The sequence below is a fragment of the Gracilinanus agilis genome, chromosome 4 (genome assembly GCF_016433145.1).
Source record: "Gracilinanus agilis isolate LMUSP501 chromosome 4, AgileGrace, whole genome shotgun sequence".
Lineage (NCBI taxonomy): Eukaryota > Metazoa > Chordata > Mammalia > Didelphimorphia > Didelphidae > Gracilinanus > Gracilinanus agilis.
In genome coordinates this window covers 456132290-456151317 of record NC_058133.1, presented here as the reverse complement: position 1 = coordinate 456151317, position 19028 = coordinate 456132290, and the positions used below count along the sequence as shown (strand labels likewise).

Here is a 19028-nt window from a genome sequence, read left to right as displayed (position 1 = left end):
ATAAGGACAAAGGTATTTTGATTGGATCACTCAGTCCTTAGGAAGTGGGAAGAATGCAACTCAACTCCTCTTTTAGTATTTTGATTTGTTCATTAGTCTAATGAGGAGACAGGGTAAATGAGTATACACATTAAAAGGAGATAGGATTAGTACCAAGGAAATATGACTAGAGAGCATATGGGACTGCCATCTCCTGTAGGATCACCCTCCCCCAAATCAAGTAAAGTTAAATTATAATTCTGCATTAGTGACTTATTTTACAAACAACCTTTTCACTCTACAATTACAGACACATCCATGGTTCAGGGATTTATAAGCTCTTGGAATACAGGATTGTTGTTCAGTTCTCTCAGGCATGTCCTATTCTTTCTGACCCCATTTGGGGTTTTCTTGGCAAAGATACTGGATGATTTGCCATTTCTTTCTCTAGTTCGTTTTACAAATTAGACAAACAGGTGTAAACGACTTGCCCAGGGTCCCACAGCTAGTAAGTGCCTTAGGCCAGATTTGAATTTAGGAAAATGAGTCTTCTTGCCTCTTGGCCTGGGATTCTATCTATTGTGCCTCCTAGCTGCCTGCCTTGCACATAGTATGTGATTAATAAATAATTTTTGAATGCTGAAAGTTGAACAACTCTCATAAAGTCTTTCACTTAGTAAGGGAGTAAATAATTCATTATCCATTTTCTGTTTACCTCTGGAATGGGCAAGGGTGCGTTTCTAGCTCCTTCTGTCTTTTTGTTTTTCCTTTCCTTAGCTGGGTAGGGTGATTTCTCACTACTTTATCTTTCCTCCCCAATAATAACATTTCCATGTAATCAGGAGAAAGAGTTTTACTTATGAAGAATCACCAATTTGAATGATCTGGATTTAGTTCACAACAATAAAAAATCAGAAAGAATAGTGGAATATAATGTCCCCTAAATCAAAGGAATTTGAGACGCAACTTAAATAACCTTTCATGCAAAGCTGAGCATAATCATGAATGAAAAAAGATATAGTTAAAGGAGTAATGTGAGACATTCTTGAAAAAAAAGGAACAAAACAAATAAAACAAAACTGACCTACACAATACTAGAATTTAGCAAAACATTTGATTTGTTAACATCCCAAAGCAGAGGAATACAAGAAAAGTAAATAAGTATAATTAACAAGAAAAGACTAAATAATGATATGAATTCTCTCATGTTTATAGGCTATTTGTTGCAAAAATTTGGATTGAAGTTTAAAAGAAAGAACAAAGGGGAATGATCAAAGGACTGAAAGAATATAAAACACCAAAGATGTAAGGAGACTTTAAAGAAGGAGGAAAAAGAAAAGATGAAGAGCTGAATTAATATTTCACGGATTAGATTGCATGCTCATTTATAAGTATCCCTTTTTTGGTGGAAGGTAGAAACAGTGTAGGAATCATGAATGGGAAAATTAGAGGCAAGAGGTTGAAAGAAGTTGAATATGCATCCACATCCAATTGGGAGATGAGGAGAGAAGGAATGGTAATTTCTTTATTCCAGCAAGAGTTGGGGGGGGGGACCAATTTATAGAAGAGAATAAAATAATTATAGACAGAGATAACAATGGGAAAGATTAGAAGACAATTTTCTTCTCAGAATGGGAAATGAAAGAATGAAATTAAATAATGTTTCAATTGTGGAGTTTATATGTTTAAGATAAGACTCAGGGTATTCATCATGAATTTCTTTTCGGGGAAGTGGGAAACTATGCTCTCTGAGCAAGGATTGTATCTGCTAGCTTCAACCTACTCCAGGAGATGAGAACAACATAGGGCTAAACCTTGATCCTCAGAGGGTAGCTAGGTGGCACAGTGGATAGACTGCTAGGGCCTGGAATCAGGAAGACTCATCTTGTTGAGTTCAAATCTGGCTTTGACACATTCTAGCTGTATGATCCTGGGCAAATCACTTAAACCTGTTCACCTCAATTTCCTCATTTGCAAAATTAGCTAGAAAAAGAAATGGCAAACCACTTCATTATCTTTGCTAAGAAAACCCCAAATGAGGTCACGAAGAGTTAGAAACAACTGAAAAAGAATGAGCAAAAAAAATCCTTGGAAAGGTGAATTTTCCTAGCTTGACATTACTGACATAATATTGACACAATTACTCATTATTCCAATCTATTCAACCAGTTCCAATTCTAATTGTACTATTATAGGCCAGAGCCCTATACCCAGACCACACAAATATAAGAATGGCTTTATCAAAATGTTTCATTAAAACCTAGGAAATTGTATATTATTCTCCTGGACAATGAAACTGATATTTTAAAGCAATAATTCATTCTTTTTTTTTTTTTTTTACTTTTTTCCAATTAAATGTAGAAACAAAGTTTTACAACATTTTGAGATTCAGATTCTCTCCCTCCCTTCAAAATGGTTTGTTATTGGTTTTGCCAATGCTTTTATGCAATACATATTTCATATTCCCCAGGCTGTAATAGAAGACACATGATTTGTTCTTAAAGTCTCACTGACTTTGTGATCATGGAATCTTTTTTTAGATGGTCACTAGATATCTTTCAATGATCCATTCTAGAATTTTTTTTGGGTAATAGTTTGCTGTCTTATAATTCTTAGACTCTATTTACATTTTTTCCCCCTGAAAATAGAGACATTTTGATCTTCTCTAGTCCTGTGATCTCTCTAACATTTTCCATGATCTTTCAAATATCACCAGCAGTGGTTCAGCAGATCTAGGAGGTCTACCATTTCTTTTGTTGTTTAAGGAAGTAGTTCATCTGGACCAGGTTACTTGAATTCATTAAGGACATCTAGTTTTTCTCTTATAATCTCCTTTTTAATATCGGATATCCTATTCCTCTTAGTTATTTTTTGTTCTGGTCTTTTTAGTTCAAAGGTCATTTTCCTTAGTAGAGAAAACAGAATCAAAATAAAAATGAAATGCTTAATCTTTTCTCTGTTGCTAGTTATCATTGTTCTTTTTCATTTTCAAGGCTGTCCTAGTCTTCTTTGATCACCTTCTCCTCCCAGGTGGTTGGTTTGAGGTGAGAAGTAGATGGACCTTCTTAGATTCTATACTTTCAAATTTCCTATTTATGTTACTTGGAGGAGTCTCCTTCTTCAGAATTTTAAAGAGTAAGCAGACGTGAGTTACATTAATCAAGTGGCACACGTTGGGATAGAAGCATGATCTCCACTGCAGGTTTTGGGTCCAGAAAGATCAGGAAGGCAGGTGTTGAGAATGGATAGTGAGAGGCTGGAGGAGGCATCTGTTTTTATCTAATGGGGTGGAGGATTGGGCTAGGTTTGGGTCAGAAATACAGGAAGGCAAGAGTTAAGCCTGCGGAATTTAAGCAGAGAATGGACTTTAGGATAGTCAGGTGGGTCTCCGCAGGAGTTCTGGCAAGGACTCAGAAAGGATTCTGTGTTGGAGCAGGCAGGCCAGATGGGGGAGGTTGTATAGGGAGAGCCGAGGCAGAGGTGATTGCCAGACAGGCAGATTTGAGGTTGGAAGGCCATAATTGGGTCCAAAAAAGCCAAGAGGATAGGAATGCCATTAGCCATGCAAATTCAGCAGGAATAACCTGGATTGCATTCAGAGGCCTGAATTATGCACATGGGCTTGGATGACTAGTGTAGCCTTTTCCACTCTGGAGGGGTCTTAGTCCATGCAGTGTTAATTAGGGGTTGTCTGAATTCCCATTGGCACTAACTTTATTTCCTTTGGCCAAGAGAAAACCCATCTCAGTGGAGAGAGAGAGAAAGAGAGAGACAGAGACAGAGACAGAAAGACAGACAGAGATAGAGAGAGACAGAGAGAGACAGAGATAGAGACAGAGAGAAGCAGAGAGACAGAGAGAGAGACAGAGAGACAGAGAGAGACAGAGAGACAGAGAGACAGAGACAGAGACAGAGAGAGACAGAGAGACAGAGACAGAGAGAGAGAGAGAGAGAGAGAGAGAGAATGAGAGACAGAGATAGAGAGACAGAGAGAGACAGAGAGAGAGAGACAGACAGACAGACACACAGGGAGAGATAGAATCTTCGTAGTCCAGGTTTATTATTGTCCCATTACTCATCTGTGGCTGAAGCCAAGGTGTCAACAATAGGCTATCTGCTTCAGTCCCCAACCCCGACAAAGAGCCCCTGACTTTCTTTATTCTTTTTGTTGTCTTGGTTTAGCTATACACCTAGAAATGCTAAGGCTGACACTCCCAAATATATGACACTTTACATTTTATGATTTCCCCCCCTCATTACCTCCTTGTGAAGTAGGTACATCATGCGTTTTTATGTCCATTTTGCAGATGAGAAAATTCAGGTTCTGAGAAGTCAAAGGGTTTTCACAGCAACCAGGACAGATCAGAGCCAGAATTGGAATATAGATCTCTTTTGACTCTAGGCTACTTTTCCTTATGTCAGACTGCTGATGAATTTTATTCACTAGGGGCTGGAGTAAGCCCAGAATATATTGTATGGCTAGGAAGGGAGAACCCTTTGCCTTCCATGCAGAGCTGATCAAGGGAAAATTCCAGAGTACACAATGTTCCTCTAGTCCCTTTCCTTCTCTCTCCTTTGAACTCTCCTTTCCTTGCCTTCTCTCCCCAGCTCAGAAGATCCTTCTCTCTCCTTCACCTCCCACCAGCCTATCTGTATCCTATGAATCCTGTGACTGACAGCTAAAAGATCACGCTTTCATTCTGCTGTTAGGGAAAGTATTAGCAGGAGAGGCTTAACACCTCCGGGGGTATTTGCATTTTAAAAGAGGACTCTTGGAAAAGTGAAAAAGCCTTCTAGACACAAAGGAATGAAGCTCTGCTATTGGGCTGGGGAGAGGCTATTAGACTACAGAAATGAACAGGCATGGAGCTCAGCCTTTGTCAAGGTGAGTAGGAGGTAGCAGCCCCTTCACACCTCTGGATTCTGTATTTCTGTGGGGAAAAAAAAGGCTAGCCTCCCTTTCAGCTCTTGGTTTACTTTAATTTGGCACACATCAGGGAAATGTGCCCATAGCTGCCTGTCCTCAATTAGGATAAGGTATGACTGCCTTCCTTCCTTTCCCCATTAAATGCTTTTGTAGTTTCCCAAAGGACCAGACCTTCTGGCTTGTGGATGCCTATGCGAAGGCAGTGTGTCTGCTGGCTACAGCCTTTGGGTCTTTATACTTTAGAGCAGGGATTCTTAACCTAAGATACACGAACTTTAAAAAAAAAATATTTTGATAACTAAACAGAATTGGTTTTCTTTATAATCTTTTTTATTTTATTTTAGAGACAGGTTGGTTGGCATAGTGGATAGACTGCTTAATTTAAGTTGGGAAGAACTGAGTTCAAGCTAGGTTACCCAAAGGAAGTCAGTTTCCTCATCTGTAAAATGAGTAATAGTACCTAGCCTATGAGGATGTTATGAGAATCAAAGGTTATACAAAACCTTAATGTAAAATATAAATGCTAGCTCTCATTATTGCATTTATTTATTCATTCATTATTTCATTTATTTATTCATTCATTCATTCATTCATCTCCATCTATCTATCTTACCTTCTCTCTTAGAATTAATTCACTGTATTGATTCCAAGGCAGAAGAGTGGTAAGGGCTAGGCAATGGGGGTCAAGTGACGAGCCCAGGGTCACACAGGTAGGATGTGTCTGAGGCTATATTTGAACGTAGGACCACCCATCTCTAGACCTCGCCCTCAATACGCTGAGCTACCCAGCAGTCCTCTACTGCATGTAAAAAACATTATTCTAAGAGCAGTTGGTGGCTCGTAGTGAATTAAGAGCCAGCAACAGAAGGTCCTGGGTTCAAATAAAATTGGATAGCATAGAGATTAAAATTAATATACAATATCTCCAAATATAATATTTATAAAGTTTATTAATAAAAACTAAAGTAAGATAGCTATCTAACTCAGCCCACTTACGAGAGAGAGACAGAGTGAGACAGAGAGAGAGAGAGAGAGAGAGAGAGAGAGAGAGAGAGAGAGAGAGAAGAAAGAGACTCAGAACTTATACAAATGTGACCATGCAACTGGTGGAGAGATTAAAAGGAATTTTGGGAAATACTAAGTAATTCTGGGGTACGTAGTTCAAAGTACAAAATCCCTAACTATACAATACCAAGAGAACATTCAGTCCTCTGTAAGAATCTACCCTTAAATAAATGGTTCCCTGATTACCTATAAAAGTTAATGAGAGGGGGCAGCTGGGTAGCTCAGTGGAGTGAGAGTCAGGCCTAGAGACAGGAGGTCCTAGGTTCAAACCCGGCCTTAGCCACTTCCCAGCTGTGTGACCCTGGGCAAGTCACTTGACCCCCATTGCCCACCCTTACCAATCTTCCACCTATGAGACAATACACCGAAGTACAAGGGTTAAAAAAAAAAAATTAATGAGAGCCAGGACTGGGTTAAAATCTGGACTCAGATACTACCTAGCTGTGTGACCCTGGGTAAGTCACTTAATCCCCATTGCCTAGCCCTTACTACCCTTTTGCCTTGGAACTGATATACAGTATTGATTCTAAGATGGAGGTAAGGTAACAATAACAATGAAAACATTATTCTGAGAAGAGATCTAGACAACCAAAGACATCCATGACCCACACACAAAAGGTTAAGAACCTCTAGCTTAGAGGATCCACTTGGCAGGATAGACACTTTTTATTCCTCACTGTGTAGTTGGAGTTTTGTATTCCAGGACTATGTTCCCCAGAATTCCTTTCCTCTTCATCCTCATGTACTTTTTTACATTTGGTTGTTAAAAGTTTTTGTAACAGGCCCCCCTCCCCTCAGGTCTTTTTTCCCTACTAACATGGCTGGAAAAACACTCTTTCTCTCTCTTACTTTACTTCCCTTTGCTTTGAGTTATTATTAATAAATCGTATAAAAATAATAGTTGGAGTATTTGGATATTTAAATTTAATTTTACTTAATAATCACTTAAGAGCTATGTCTTTAGACCCTCGGACACCCCAAACCCAGTCAGGAGTATCTTAATTTCTACCTTCTCCTGCATGCACACACACACAGACACACACAGAGATATAGATAACTAACTGCCTTTCCATATAATCAATTTCCTTTGCAATTTTATACATTTTATTTTATGAATGTAAACATATTATTTAGAGACAAGGTCTATAGGTATCTAATCACACAAAGAACAATTAGAGCAATTGCTACAATATCATGATAGTATATGGTCTAAACTGGGATGATCATCATTAGGACTGAGAACCTCCAGTTGGCCTCTTAACATCATTAACAGAGAGGCAAAGGACTAATTATTTAACTAATTACAATAACTGATTATCAGGAAAGGAGATTTTGCTACTGTGAAAGGAAATTGATAGCTGTCAAGTGAAAAAGGCTGGAGCTTATTTTTCAAATTTTTAAATATTTTAGGTAAAGATTGTCAGTAGAGTTGTTTTTTTTTAAAGCCTTTACCTTCTGTTTTAGTATCAATTCTAAGACAGAAGAGGGGCAAGGACTAGGCATTTGGGGTTAAGCAACTTGTTAGCTCCCACAGCTAGGAAGTGTCTGAGTTAAGATTTGAACCCAGGTCCTCCAGAGGCTAGTCCTGGCACTCTATCCATTGTATACTTAGCAGTCTCTAGAGTTTATCTTTTGCATTAACTCCCATATTATCTTTGAGACATAAGTAGGATAGAGTAGGACCATCTACAATTAAAGCATGACATCCAAGATATCAGTTGCTCTGAATAGCTTGGAAGTGAATCATTTGTCCAAGATATATGATAGAAATAGTTAGTCGATAAGTATTTATAAAGCACATACTATGTTCCAGGCAGACTCTTTGCTAATATGCTGCTGGTGTATAAATTTTGCCAAAGCCTAAGGAGAGAGAAAGGCTTTGAATTCAAGTCCACCCTCTAATCTGTTATCCTGCCATTATGGATTACATTTATGTAGCACCTACTATGCACCAGGGACTGTGCCAAACACTTTATAAATATTATCTCATTTAGCCTTCACAACAAACTTGGGGCTGTTACTATACTCATTTTATAGTTGAGGAAATGGAAAAAAATAAAAAGTTAAATGACTTGTCTAGAGTCACACAGCTTGAACTCTATTCTCCTGAAATTCAGCTCCAGCACTCTATTCACTGCACCATTAGCAAGCTGACAGTAGATGGAAGCTTGTTTAGATACTGGGGATATAAAGATAAAAGAGAAACACTCAGTGGTCAACTAAGTGGCACAGTGGATTGAGAGCCAGATGGATGGTCCTGGGTTCAAATTCGACCTCAGATACTTCTAGCTGTGTGACCCTTATTACCTAGTCCTTACCACTCTTCTTCCTTGGAACCAATATGGAGGACTGATTCTAAGATGGAAGGAAAGGGATATTAAAAAGTAAAGAAGGAAACAATCCCTGTTCTCAAAGAGCTCACAGTCTATTGGGAGAGATAGCATTCATATAAATATGTATAAGACATATAAAAATAAATAAAGGTATTTTTTTGAGAGGATGGTAACTCTTAGGGAATCAAGAAAGACTTGTAGGCAATGGCACTTGAGTTTGAGATACAGACATAGATGCTGTGTTCAATATCAGAAATACAGAGACAAACTTGAAACTGTCCTTGTTTTTGAGAAGTTTATAATTTATTGGGAATATATCATGTATCCATTTGCAAATTTGCAAAATAAATACTGGGTAATTTTTTAGGAGACCCATGTACCTGGAAGTGTGATGGAAGAACTCAAGTATGAGGTAGTAGTCGAGTCAGCGTTTGATAGAAACTATTGTTTGTTCTTTTCTTTTTTTAAGAAGATTTTTGATATCATGGGGTGATATCTTAACTTGCACAAAAATTAGATTTAAGTGAGGCAGAGTTGCACAAAGTTGCCAGCTTCACTCTCTCTTCCAGAGTCCAGAGTTACTGAAGTCCAGTGGCAAGAGAAAACTGGACAACTGATCCATGCAGTGGATCTCCTTGGTATCTGATGTCTGACCAAGCTCAAAGCGTTCCACGGTCTTTGCTTCAGCTGCTTTCATAGCCATTGAAACAATTTTTTTTCTCATTTGCCCATTGTATATTCCCGGGTGTAGGCAGCCCTCTAATTCTCCAGGGTTTCAGGACTATCAGTTTTCCCTCAACCTGAAATAGCTGGTCTGCTGAAATAGTTTTATTGGCTTTTAGCCTCTGTTCATGTTAACAATTTCTTGCAGCCATAAATGAGGAAAGGTAGGTGGCTACCAAAGGTGGATGAGCAGCCCTGAAATGGACTTTTCAAGCCCTCACACCAGAGGTGGTAGTCCTTCCTGAGCAGCCCATAAACCTTAGAAGGAATTTAGGGACCAATAGGTGGAAATAAGGAGAAAGGGCATTCTAGAGAGAGAGAACAGTGTATGAAAGGGAGGAGAGGAGAGAAGTGGAATAAATGCTGTGCGTGAGTCTACACTGGTTGGAATGAATAGTGTTGTAAGGAGAGTGATGTGTGATAAACCTGGGAAAGTGGGTTAGAACCAAATTAAGAAAGGATTTAATTGCCAAGCAGAGAAGTTTCTATTTGGACCTGGAGGTAAGGAGGAGAGTGGCATGGCTAGACTTGTGCCTTAGAATTTCCTATCACTTAAGTAATCCTTACCTTCTGTCTAGAGGGTATTGGTTCCTAGGCAGAAGAGCAATAAAGGCTCTTCTAGGAAATTGGGGTTAAATGACTTTGCCCAGGGTCACTCAGTTAGAAAGTGTCTGTGGCTAGATTTGAACCCAGGACCCCCCATTCAAGTAGACTTAGTTCTTTTTCCAATGAATCACCTAGCTGCCCCTACTTTGGCAACGTTGTCAAGATGAATTAGATAAGGGAGAGACTTAAAGAAGGAAGACCACTCAGGAGAAATGCTTAATTTTAAAGCAGCTCTGATAAGACACTGAGTTCAAGATCTGCTGTTCTGTGACTTTTGTCCATTGGTCTTAGGTCTGCTTTCTTAAGATACTCCAAAGGAGCCTATTTATTTTTCCTCGAGAATTGTTCACATTTTTGAAGATAACTGTTATCCTTCTTTCAAATCTTCTCTTTTCCATAGAAACTATCCTATATTCCTTCAAGCTTTCCTTATATGGCCCAACTGCTTGATCCCTTACCCATCTGTCTACCTTCTTATGGTCATATTATATATTTTCTGCTAATGTCTTTCTTAAAAATAGGATTCTCACAACTCTACTTTGCATTCCAAGTCTGACTAGTTCACAGTACAGCAAGACACTATCCCTCCAAATTTTCTTGTTGTTGAGTAATTTCAGTTGTGTCTAAATCTTTGGGAACCAATTTGTGTTTTTCTTTGAAAAGGTATTAGAGTGGTTTGTATTTCCTTCTCCAGCTTATTTTACAGATGAAGAAACTGAGGCAAATGGGGTTAAATGACTCATCCAATTAGAAAGTGACTGAGGCAGAATTTGAATTCAGATCTTCTTGATATCAGGCCTGGTTTTATCCACTGTGCCACTTAGGTGCCTCTTTAATTTTGATGGTATTATTAGTACTATTTTATAGCCAAGGAAAATAGAGGACAAGAAGTGGCAAAATAAACTGAGATAACAATGGGGCTGAACCTGCTATTCAGCTATATAACAGTACACACCATAATCAAAGTCAATCTTTTCCAAAGCATCCTCTGACCTAGTATCAAGATTATCCTCTAACTTAGTACTTTCTTTTTTTTTTTTTTTAGACCCTTGTACTTCGGTGTATTGTCTCATAGGTGGAAGATTGGTAAGGGTGGGCAATGGGGGTCAAGTGACTTGCCCAGGGTCACACAGCTGGGAAGTGGCTGAGGCCGGGTTTGAACCTAGGACCTCCTGTCTCTAGGCCTGACTCTCACTCCACTGAGCTACCCAGCTGCCCCTCTAACTTAGTACTTTCATGTGATACATACAGTGTGGTCATTGGAGCCAGGAAGAAATGAACTCAAGTTCTGCTTCAGCATTTGATAAACAATTACATGAGACCTAGGGCAAGGCACTTAACCACTGTCAGCCTTAGTTTCCTCATCTGTAAAAAGGTAATAGTAATAATATCTATCTTAATAAATTTTTTGTGATGATCACTTTGATTCAATTGAATAAACATTTGTTAAGTGCCTACGATGTGCCAGGCATTGGACTACATGCTAGAGATACCAAAAGAGGCAAAAGACATTCCTTGCCTTCATGGAACTTACCATCTAACAGGAAAGCCAACATGCAAACAAATATATACAAAGCAAGTTTTCTAAGGATAGCTAGGAAATAAATAACAGGGAAGGCAGTGGAATTAAGGAGGTTTGGGGAATGGCTTCCTGAAGGAGGTAGAATTTTAGTTGGGACTTAGTGGAAGCCAGAGAGATAAGTAGTTGGAGAAGAGGAGGGAGATTAAATGAAATCAAATGGGATAATACATAGAAAAGGCTTTGCAAACTTTAGTGCACTATAAATGCTAGTTATTATTATGATTAATTATTATTATTAATGTGTAACTGACGTGGCCAATAGGACTTGTGGTAAACATATATTTAGAAGGACACTCAGATTTTTACTATATTTGTTAATGGAATATCCCATAGTACTTCCCACAACAACAAAAAAGAATGGACTTCCAAAGTGGACAAATTCCAGCTGAGTAATTACATTTTGCCTAATTAAAAATTCCTTCTCTAATTTCAACTACTCTATGTAGATGATGTTCTTTACCTTCTGTCCTAAATTGTTGCTTACTGTGGTTTCATGCTGCTAAATTCTTTATTGGATTTCACCCTGGAGGTGGTTGTGTTTTGGTAATGGTTGAAATGATTCTGTGTGTAAAATATGTAAATATTTGTACTTAATGTCTTTGGTTCCATTCTAAATTAAAATGAATAAATATACTATTATCACTACCATTTCCATGACAGTACCCACATCCAGAGGACTCTAACTGAATGAAGACTGGAGATTGGACATGCAGTTGTAATTATTTATTAATCATACATTTCATATTCCCTATGCTGCCATAAAATGTCTGAGGAGACATGCCGCTAAGAATAAACTTGCTCAGCATTGCAGTACAATGCAGACAATTTTCTATAGAGAGAAAGAAAAGGGAAAAAAAAATATTTCCTCCCCTGTGCAAAGCAAAAAGCTAACTATTTTGCCACTTTTGAGCTAAGACGTAATTAGCAGTGTGGGAAGGGGGGCCAAAGGTATCAAGAATTTGAAAAATATGCTCCCACAAGTGTACTGATATTTCCATTTTGTATTTATCTATAATCCTGCACATTTCATGAATTTTCTTGGCTTGTGTCACAACCTTTACAATATTGAAATGTATTTCTTGTCCACACTGAATACAATCATTTAAAAAAAAAAGGTAACATTTCTCATATTTTCTAGAGACATATCATAATTGTCATAGTTCCATATAAAAAAAAGAAATAAACACCCAGAACCAATTAGATATGCACGTTAATTTCTTCTCGAAAGATAGTTTAATTTGAATTTCCTTCCTTCCACAATAACTAAACTCCATAGCAATTCTTTTGAATTCCAAAGCACAAGACTAAATTCTAGTAATGCCAGCAGCAGTGAGTATGTCTTAATGGATAATTCCTTGGAATTAAGATCCTAGAATTATAGAAATTAAGGTTAGGATGAACGTCAGAGTTATATGATTAATTCCAATTTCAGTACACAGTCATTAAAATGAACCCTTTTAAGTGATAATCTAATTTAATCTTTATAACTTTTAGGGAAAGAGCACATGTAACCTTCCTAGAGAAATGGTTTCAGAGTTTAACCTAAAAGTGGAATATATAATGCATTATGTAACATGATTCCTTTTTTTCTGCAGATGAGATGACTATTTTGTTAACTAGTTCAGTGTACCATTTTTATCTTGTGTGACTGGAGATTTATCATCATGAACCATACTCTATAATCTGAGAATTGGAAGAGATGACAGAGATCAGCCATTCTGGCTATTAAAAGCCTGTCTGCTTAGTCATTTTTGTGAGATCGTAGTAATCAACAGTTACCTTATAAATGTTTAGAATGGAGGACAGAATAACCCAACTATTCTATAGTTGGCTTCAGCCTGGACAACAGGTCACAAGAAACTGAGCTTTAAAATGTGGTATGTGATGGTTCAAGGAGGTGGTCTATGTAAAAGCATTTGACATTCAGTGATTCCAAAGTGACTTATCCCCCAAACAGGAGAACTAGTTTTGAACTGCAGAAGATTCAATAATTCCTCTAATTCTCAAAGGACTTTAACATGTGATTTGATTTTATTGGAAGTAATCGTTGGGGCTTAAAAGAAAAAAGTATTTTTAAGCTTATTTTCTACTCTCTTCTTTCTGTTTTTGGTTGACAGAAAAAGTCTTTTTTAGTTCTGCTCTTGATCTCTCCTTCCTGTTGGGAAGGAAGGACTTTGATAGGGAATGAGGGTGGAAGAGGGCAGCATCCAAAGGAAGACAAATAGAATAATAAAAGACTTCAGCATTATGCCTTATGCAGAGCAGTTGAAGGAATTGAGAATGTCTAGCCTAAAGGAGAAAAAAGATTTACTAGGACTGTATTAAGGCATAATAGCTGTTTCAAATATTTGGAATTCTGACACGTATGAAGAGAAATTAGACTTGTTTTTCTTGGTTGCTGAGTGCATTACTAGGAGAAATGGATAAAACTTGCAAAGAAGCAAATTTACATTTAATGAATACTGTCCCAAATACCTTAGTGCTGTTTTTAAGCCATTAAAGTCTAAAGATTATGGGATACTCGATATAATAAAAATCTTCCTAATAATTAGAGCTATGTAAAATGGAATCTTCAAGCAAAGGCTAAATGCCAGTTTGTTGGAATAGTCTTTTTAAATTTCAATTAAATTATATTTTAATAAAATATATCTGATCATATTGTCTCCATATATTTTAAAAAGATATTTTATTTTAGCAATTATGTTTAATAACCATTTTCTACATAAATTTTCTGAAGTTATGAGATTCAAATTGTCTCCCACTCCTCTTTTTCTCCTCCTTCTTGGAGATGACAAGAAATTTGATAGGGATTATACATGTATTATCATGCAAAACATATTTCCCATATGGTTCACTGTTGTAAGAGAATACTCACATAAAACCAAACCCCCAAATGAAAACACAAATAAACTAAAATGAAAAGTAGTATGCTTTAATCTGCATTCTGACTCCACCAGTTTTTCCTCAGGAGGTGGATAGCATCGTTTATCATAAATCCTATAGAATCGTCCTCTATCATTGTATTGCTGATAATAGCAAAGTCTATCACATATGATCATTCCACAATGTTGTTGTTATTATGTACAATGTTCTCTTGCTTCTGTTTCATTTTGTATCAGTTCATGAAGGTCCTTCCAGGTCTTTCTAAAATCATCCTATTCATCATTGCCTATAGCACAATAGTTTTCCATCACCATCATGTACTACAGTTTGTTCAGCCATTTCCTAATTGATGGACATCCCCTCAATTTCCAATTCTTTGCCACACAAAAAAGGCTACTATAAATATTTTTGTACAAGTAGGTTCTTTTTCCTTTTTTTTTTTTTTTCGATCTCTTGGAAAATAGACTTAATAGTGGTATTATTGATCAAAGGTTATGCACCGTTTTATACTCCTTTGGGCATAGTTTGTTGGAATATTCTATAGATAATTCTTGTTCATTGATATAATGTTAACTAGTTGGATATTGGCCTTTGAGTCACTTTTTCGGAGATTAACGATAATAAAAGCTAACATTTATATGTTGTTTACTACGTGTTTGGTACTGTGCTAAGCACTTTATAATTATCTCATTTGATCTTCACAAGAACCTTGGGATGTTATTATTCCCACTTTACAGATAGAGGAAACTGAGGCAAGTGGGAATTAAGTGACTTTCCTAGGGTCATACAGCTAGTCAGTGTCTCAGACTGGATTTGAGCTTAGGTGTTTCTGATTCTATGCCCAGAACTGTGTGCATTATGGCACCATCTGGCTGCCAGATTTTGAAAGGAATCATGTTCTCTTTTTGGACTTTCTTTTCTACTAGGAATGGTGGCAAACTTCAGCTTGATTCTTCTGTTCATTTTTTTGGTCTTGTTCATGGCTGCATTGGAAGCTCCTCTGATCCAACAAAAGGTAACTATTGGGAGCCCATTTACATCTTTCTTTAAGGAAGATATGTGAGTCATATATTTTAGGATTATTGTAAATGGTTCTACTTATACTATATAGGAATGATTTTTGATGCTTTTGTATTTTTCCATTGAACCAAGAATTTTCCGCATAATTCATGCACTTGATATTGACCAACAAATATCTTTTCCTCAAGCAAAACTATATATTTCTTTGGTTTGGTTCAGTTTGTCAGGCAACTTATTGGCTATTCATGAAAAAAAGTTCTCAAGAGCACTGATCCTTAATAGATTTTGGATGTTGTCTTACTATTCAGTGAAGATGACAAAAAAATGGGATCAGTAAATGTCAGGGACTGGGGTATGATAGGAACACATATTCAGTTGGAGCTATGAATTGGTCTAACCATTTTAGACTTAATTTTGTGTTTATGTATAAAAGAGACTAAGCTCTTCACACCCTTTATCTCAATTCTAGAAATAAAATTAAAGAAGGCTAACCCTCCGCTTTCCAAAAGAAAAGCTCCATTATATATCATGATAATTATCAACTTTTTTGGTGAAAGCACAATTAGAAACAAAATGGGTTTCTTTAGGTTTGTTATAATATGGTGCCTGAATATAATGGAATATTATTGTGTAGTAAGAAATATCAAATATGAGACATTCAGAGAAATATGGGAAGAAAAATGGGTTTCTTTAGGTTTGTTATAATATGGTACCTGAATATAATAGAATATTATTGTGTAGTAAGAAATATAAAATATTCAGAGAAATATGGGAAGGTCTGTATGATGAAACATGTTGAAATTTAAACCACCCCATTTTATTGATGTTTTGCTTGTGGTTGTGTATCTCCCCATCTTCTGTTGGTTTTATTCTTTGTCCTTTGTCCCCATAGAAATTTTTGAGGGTTAAGTGTTTCTTTTTTGGTTTGCTCATTTTCGCAGTCTTTTTTTTTTTTTTTGCCTGTGGATTGGGAATTCTGAAAGCTGCTTGCTGATTTTGTCTCCTCTGCTGGCTTACAGGGTTATGAATAAGGCACTGTGAACTATTTTGCCCTGGGGCTAAGTCTTCACCACATCAGTCAAAGATTGAAAAGGTCCCATGGACTTCTGGACATCATTGTGGGCTGCTGCAAGGATCTGGGATCAAGGAGTGGGTCTGAGATTCTCTTTTGCTGGTGTAGCCTGGTCCAGGGATCCTGAAGTTGGCCTATGTCCTGGTTCAGAATCTGGTGCAGTAGGTGGAGGAGTGGTTGGCCAGAACTTCTCTGCATGCAGTTTTGCTTCCATTTCTCCCTTATCCATGAAAATAAATTCTCCCTGCCTACCTTTCAAGTTATATTCAGTGTGAGAGCCCCTCTCTCTAAGTCTTCCTGTTGGATTTTGGCTCCTGTTATTTTGAAGTGCTTTTTTAAAGTTTGGTTTGGAAGAAGATTCAGAGTGGTTTCAGCTTTCATTGCTACTAAGCCACCATCTTGGCTATGCCCCCCTAAACCACCCATTTTAATATGAAATTTTTTAAACCAGACCTCTACTATCCCATAGTCATGTAGTCGATTTTTGAGCCCAAGCAAAGTAATTTACATTTCTGCCAATTATATTTGATTTTTGGTTTTATTAGTTGAGAGCTTTTTGACCCTTGATTCTATTGACTAAGATATTAACCCTTTCACTTGCATGGTTGTGTCATGTTTAGACCTCATAAACAAAATAATTCTATTATAAGGACTATCAGTGACCATATAGTCCATTTTACTCCTTTATCCTTTTCATTAATTGTCTTCCTTTTCTGTCTCTTCTAAAATTTTACTCTGATTCCTGGTTAGTATACTTATTCCTTCTTAAGCCTCTTTGGGTTCTTCATGGAATTAAGGTTCTTAAAATGCCACATTTGAGTTTTCTCTTTTAATCAATTGCTGTGCTATTGCTTTTGTAGATCTTGACCCCTTAGTCCTTTTTCATATTTCACTTCTCTCTTAGAAGGATCACTCTATAATGGAAATAATGAGTAAAGAAACATTAATCAACAAAAATTTTCCTGTTTTTCATCATGTGGTTTAATTCTATCCTTTTGCCCTTTTCATGGTCATTCTCTTTTCCATTTGCCATGAAATATCCTTTCTATTCCATGACTACCTTTGGTTCTAGTTGTTGGTTTGTCCTAATAGCTTCAATTTCTTTTCCCCTGAGAAAGAATATTGTCCATGGAGGCACAATGGAGCCCTGAAGAGTGTATCCAGAATAAGGTCCAATCATCTATTATAGAATATGTCTCTTCCGCCATGAGATTATTCTTTGATGGCTTTAATCTTAAAAAAAATTTTTTTGTTCTCTTATTGCTCACTTTCTGACCTTTCTCTCTTTGATGACAAATTTACCTTCAGGGGCTTGACTTCAAAATTGTCTCAACTACTTCCAACATTGGCAAATTCAGTTTTCATCAGCTTGGTCCCTACTCCAAGAGGTTTCCAGGAGAGAAAATTCATCCCAGCTTGATGCCAGTACTTTTATTCAAGTTTGGTACATCCCCATGCACATACACACTGACACCCTGTCCCAGACTCCTCTGTTCTTTAGTTCTCTGGCTGAGCTCTGCCTCTTGAAGCAGAGGATACTTCTATTTTTGTATACCTTTCTCTCCTCTTTAAGTGTGTAGGCAGAGTTAAAGTATGCTATTTATTGCCATAGAATAGTGAGGTCAGGGCAAGGATATAGGAGAGTCTGAAGCAGTATCAGGGAAATTTCTTAGTGCAAGGTGATTGTGGGGTACTGAGTGAGGGCAAAAGAAATTCTAATTCTCTGTTGTTAAATTCATAAGATTTTCATTATTAGGCTCCTTAGTGCATTGGTATACAAAGATATAAAAGGTATTAAACTTAAAAATATTTCATGCATACTTCTCTTCCCTCCCTGCCCCCTCTCCCCAATCCCCCAGGAGATCTGGTTGTTAAAATTTTATAAACAACTCCCTGGTCAAATGGCATATCCATAGTCATGCATCTGATAAATCAGAGTTTGGACTTAAACAACAGGACTTCTGATTATAATTCAATTGTTCTTTTTTATATCAAAAATGAAATAGATAATGATAAGAAAAGGAGTAAATTCTCTGATTGTCATGAGATTCTGTAGGGTGGGGGGAGGTCTGTGCATCCTTCTGACTTTTTAACAATTTTTCAGTGACTAGATATGAGGACCAGTAATGGAACTCCAGTACTAGAAATTGCCTAGTGTCTTGGCTTCATGGAATGATTTTGGTAGCTATGTAAAGGTAGGCCAAGTTTGGTAAAGGCAGCTTAAAAATTCAAAGACGAATTTACATACTGATAAAATGTTGACTGTCATCACTTCAAGGGAAATTCTTTGTGAATTTCTTTTTTTTAAATTTTTTAATAATTGCCTTGAGTAAATAGTTTGTCAGTTTCTTTCTTAAGTGATGAAAATTTCACTTGCATTCTGCTGTTAGAGAGTAAGTCTTATTGTAGTGTGCTCATTTAAAACTCTCCATTAAGCCCACTAATAATATCTAACAAGTATATTCCCTCTATTTCTTCTCAGTGGTTATTCAGATAGATTTCTACCTGTCTCCTTATAATTTGTTTTTTTTAAAAATTCATTCTTAACTTAAACATACTCTAAAAAGCATTTCCGCAAAAGGAAAAAGCACAACGGAAGAAAAAGAGATAATTGCGAAACTATAAATCTCCATTTTGTACCACTCACTTAAAAAAAAGAAATAAGTTCCACATATTACTTTAAAATTTTCCTTAATACTTCCCTATCCTTAATTTAGAACTTCCTTCTGTTCACTTAACAGATTTTTCAATGGCCTTCTTTTTTTTGGCTTCACTATTACTAACCCTTTTTGACTACCCCCACTGCCATAGTCAACTAAAATGAATTCACATAATGGC

At 36.9% G+C, this 19028-nt stretch overlaps 1 long non-coding RNA gene across 1 annotated transcript; it reads left to right on the top strand.

Moving 5' to 3' along the window:
- Positions 1 to 4787: 4787 nt before the first annotated feature.
- On the top strand, positions 4788 to 16460 carry LOC123247925. The gene is made up of 3 exons (XR_006506163.1): positions 4788 to 4864; positions 15025 to 15113; positions 16138 to 16460. It is a non-coding gene; the product is annotated as an uncharacterized LOC123247925 (long non-coding RNA).
- Positions 16461 to 19028: the final 2568 nt, after the last annotated feature.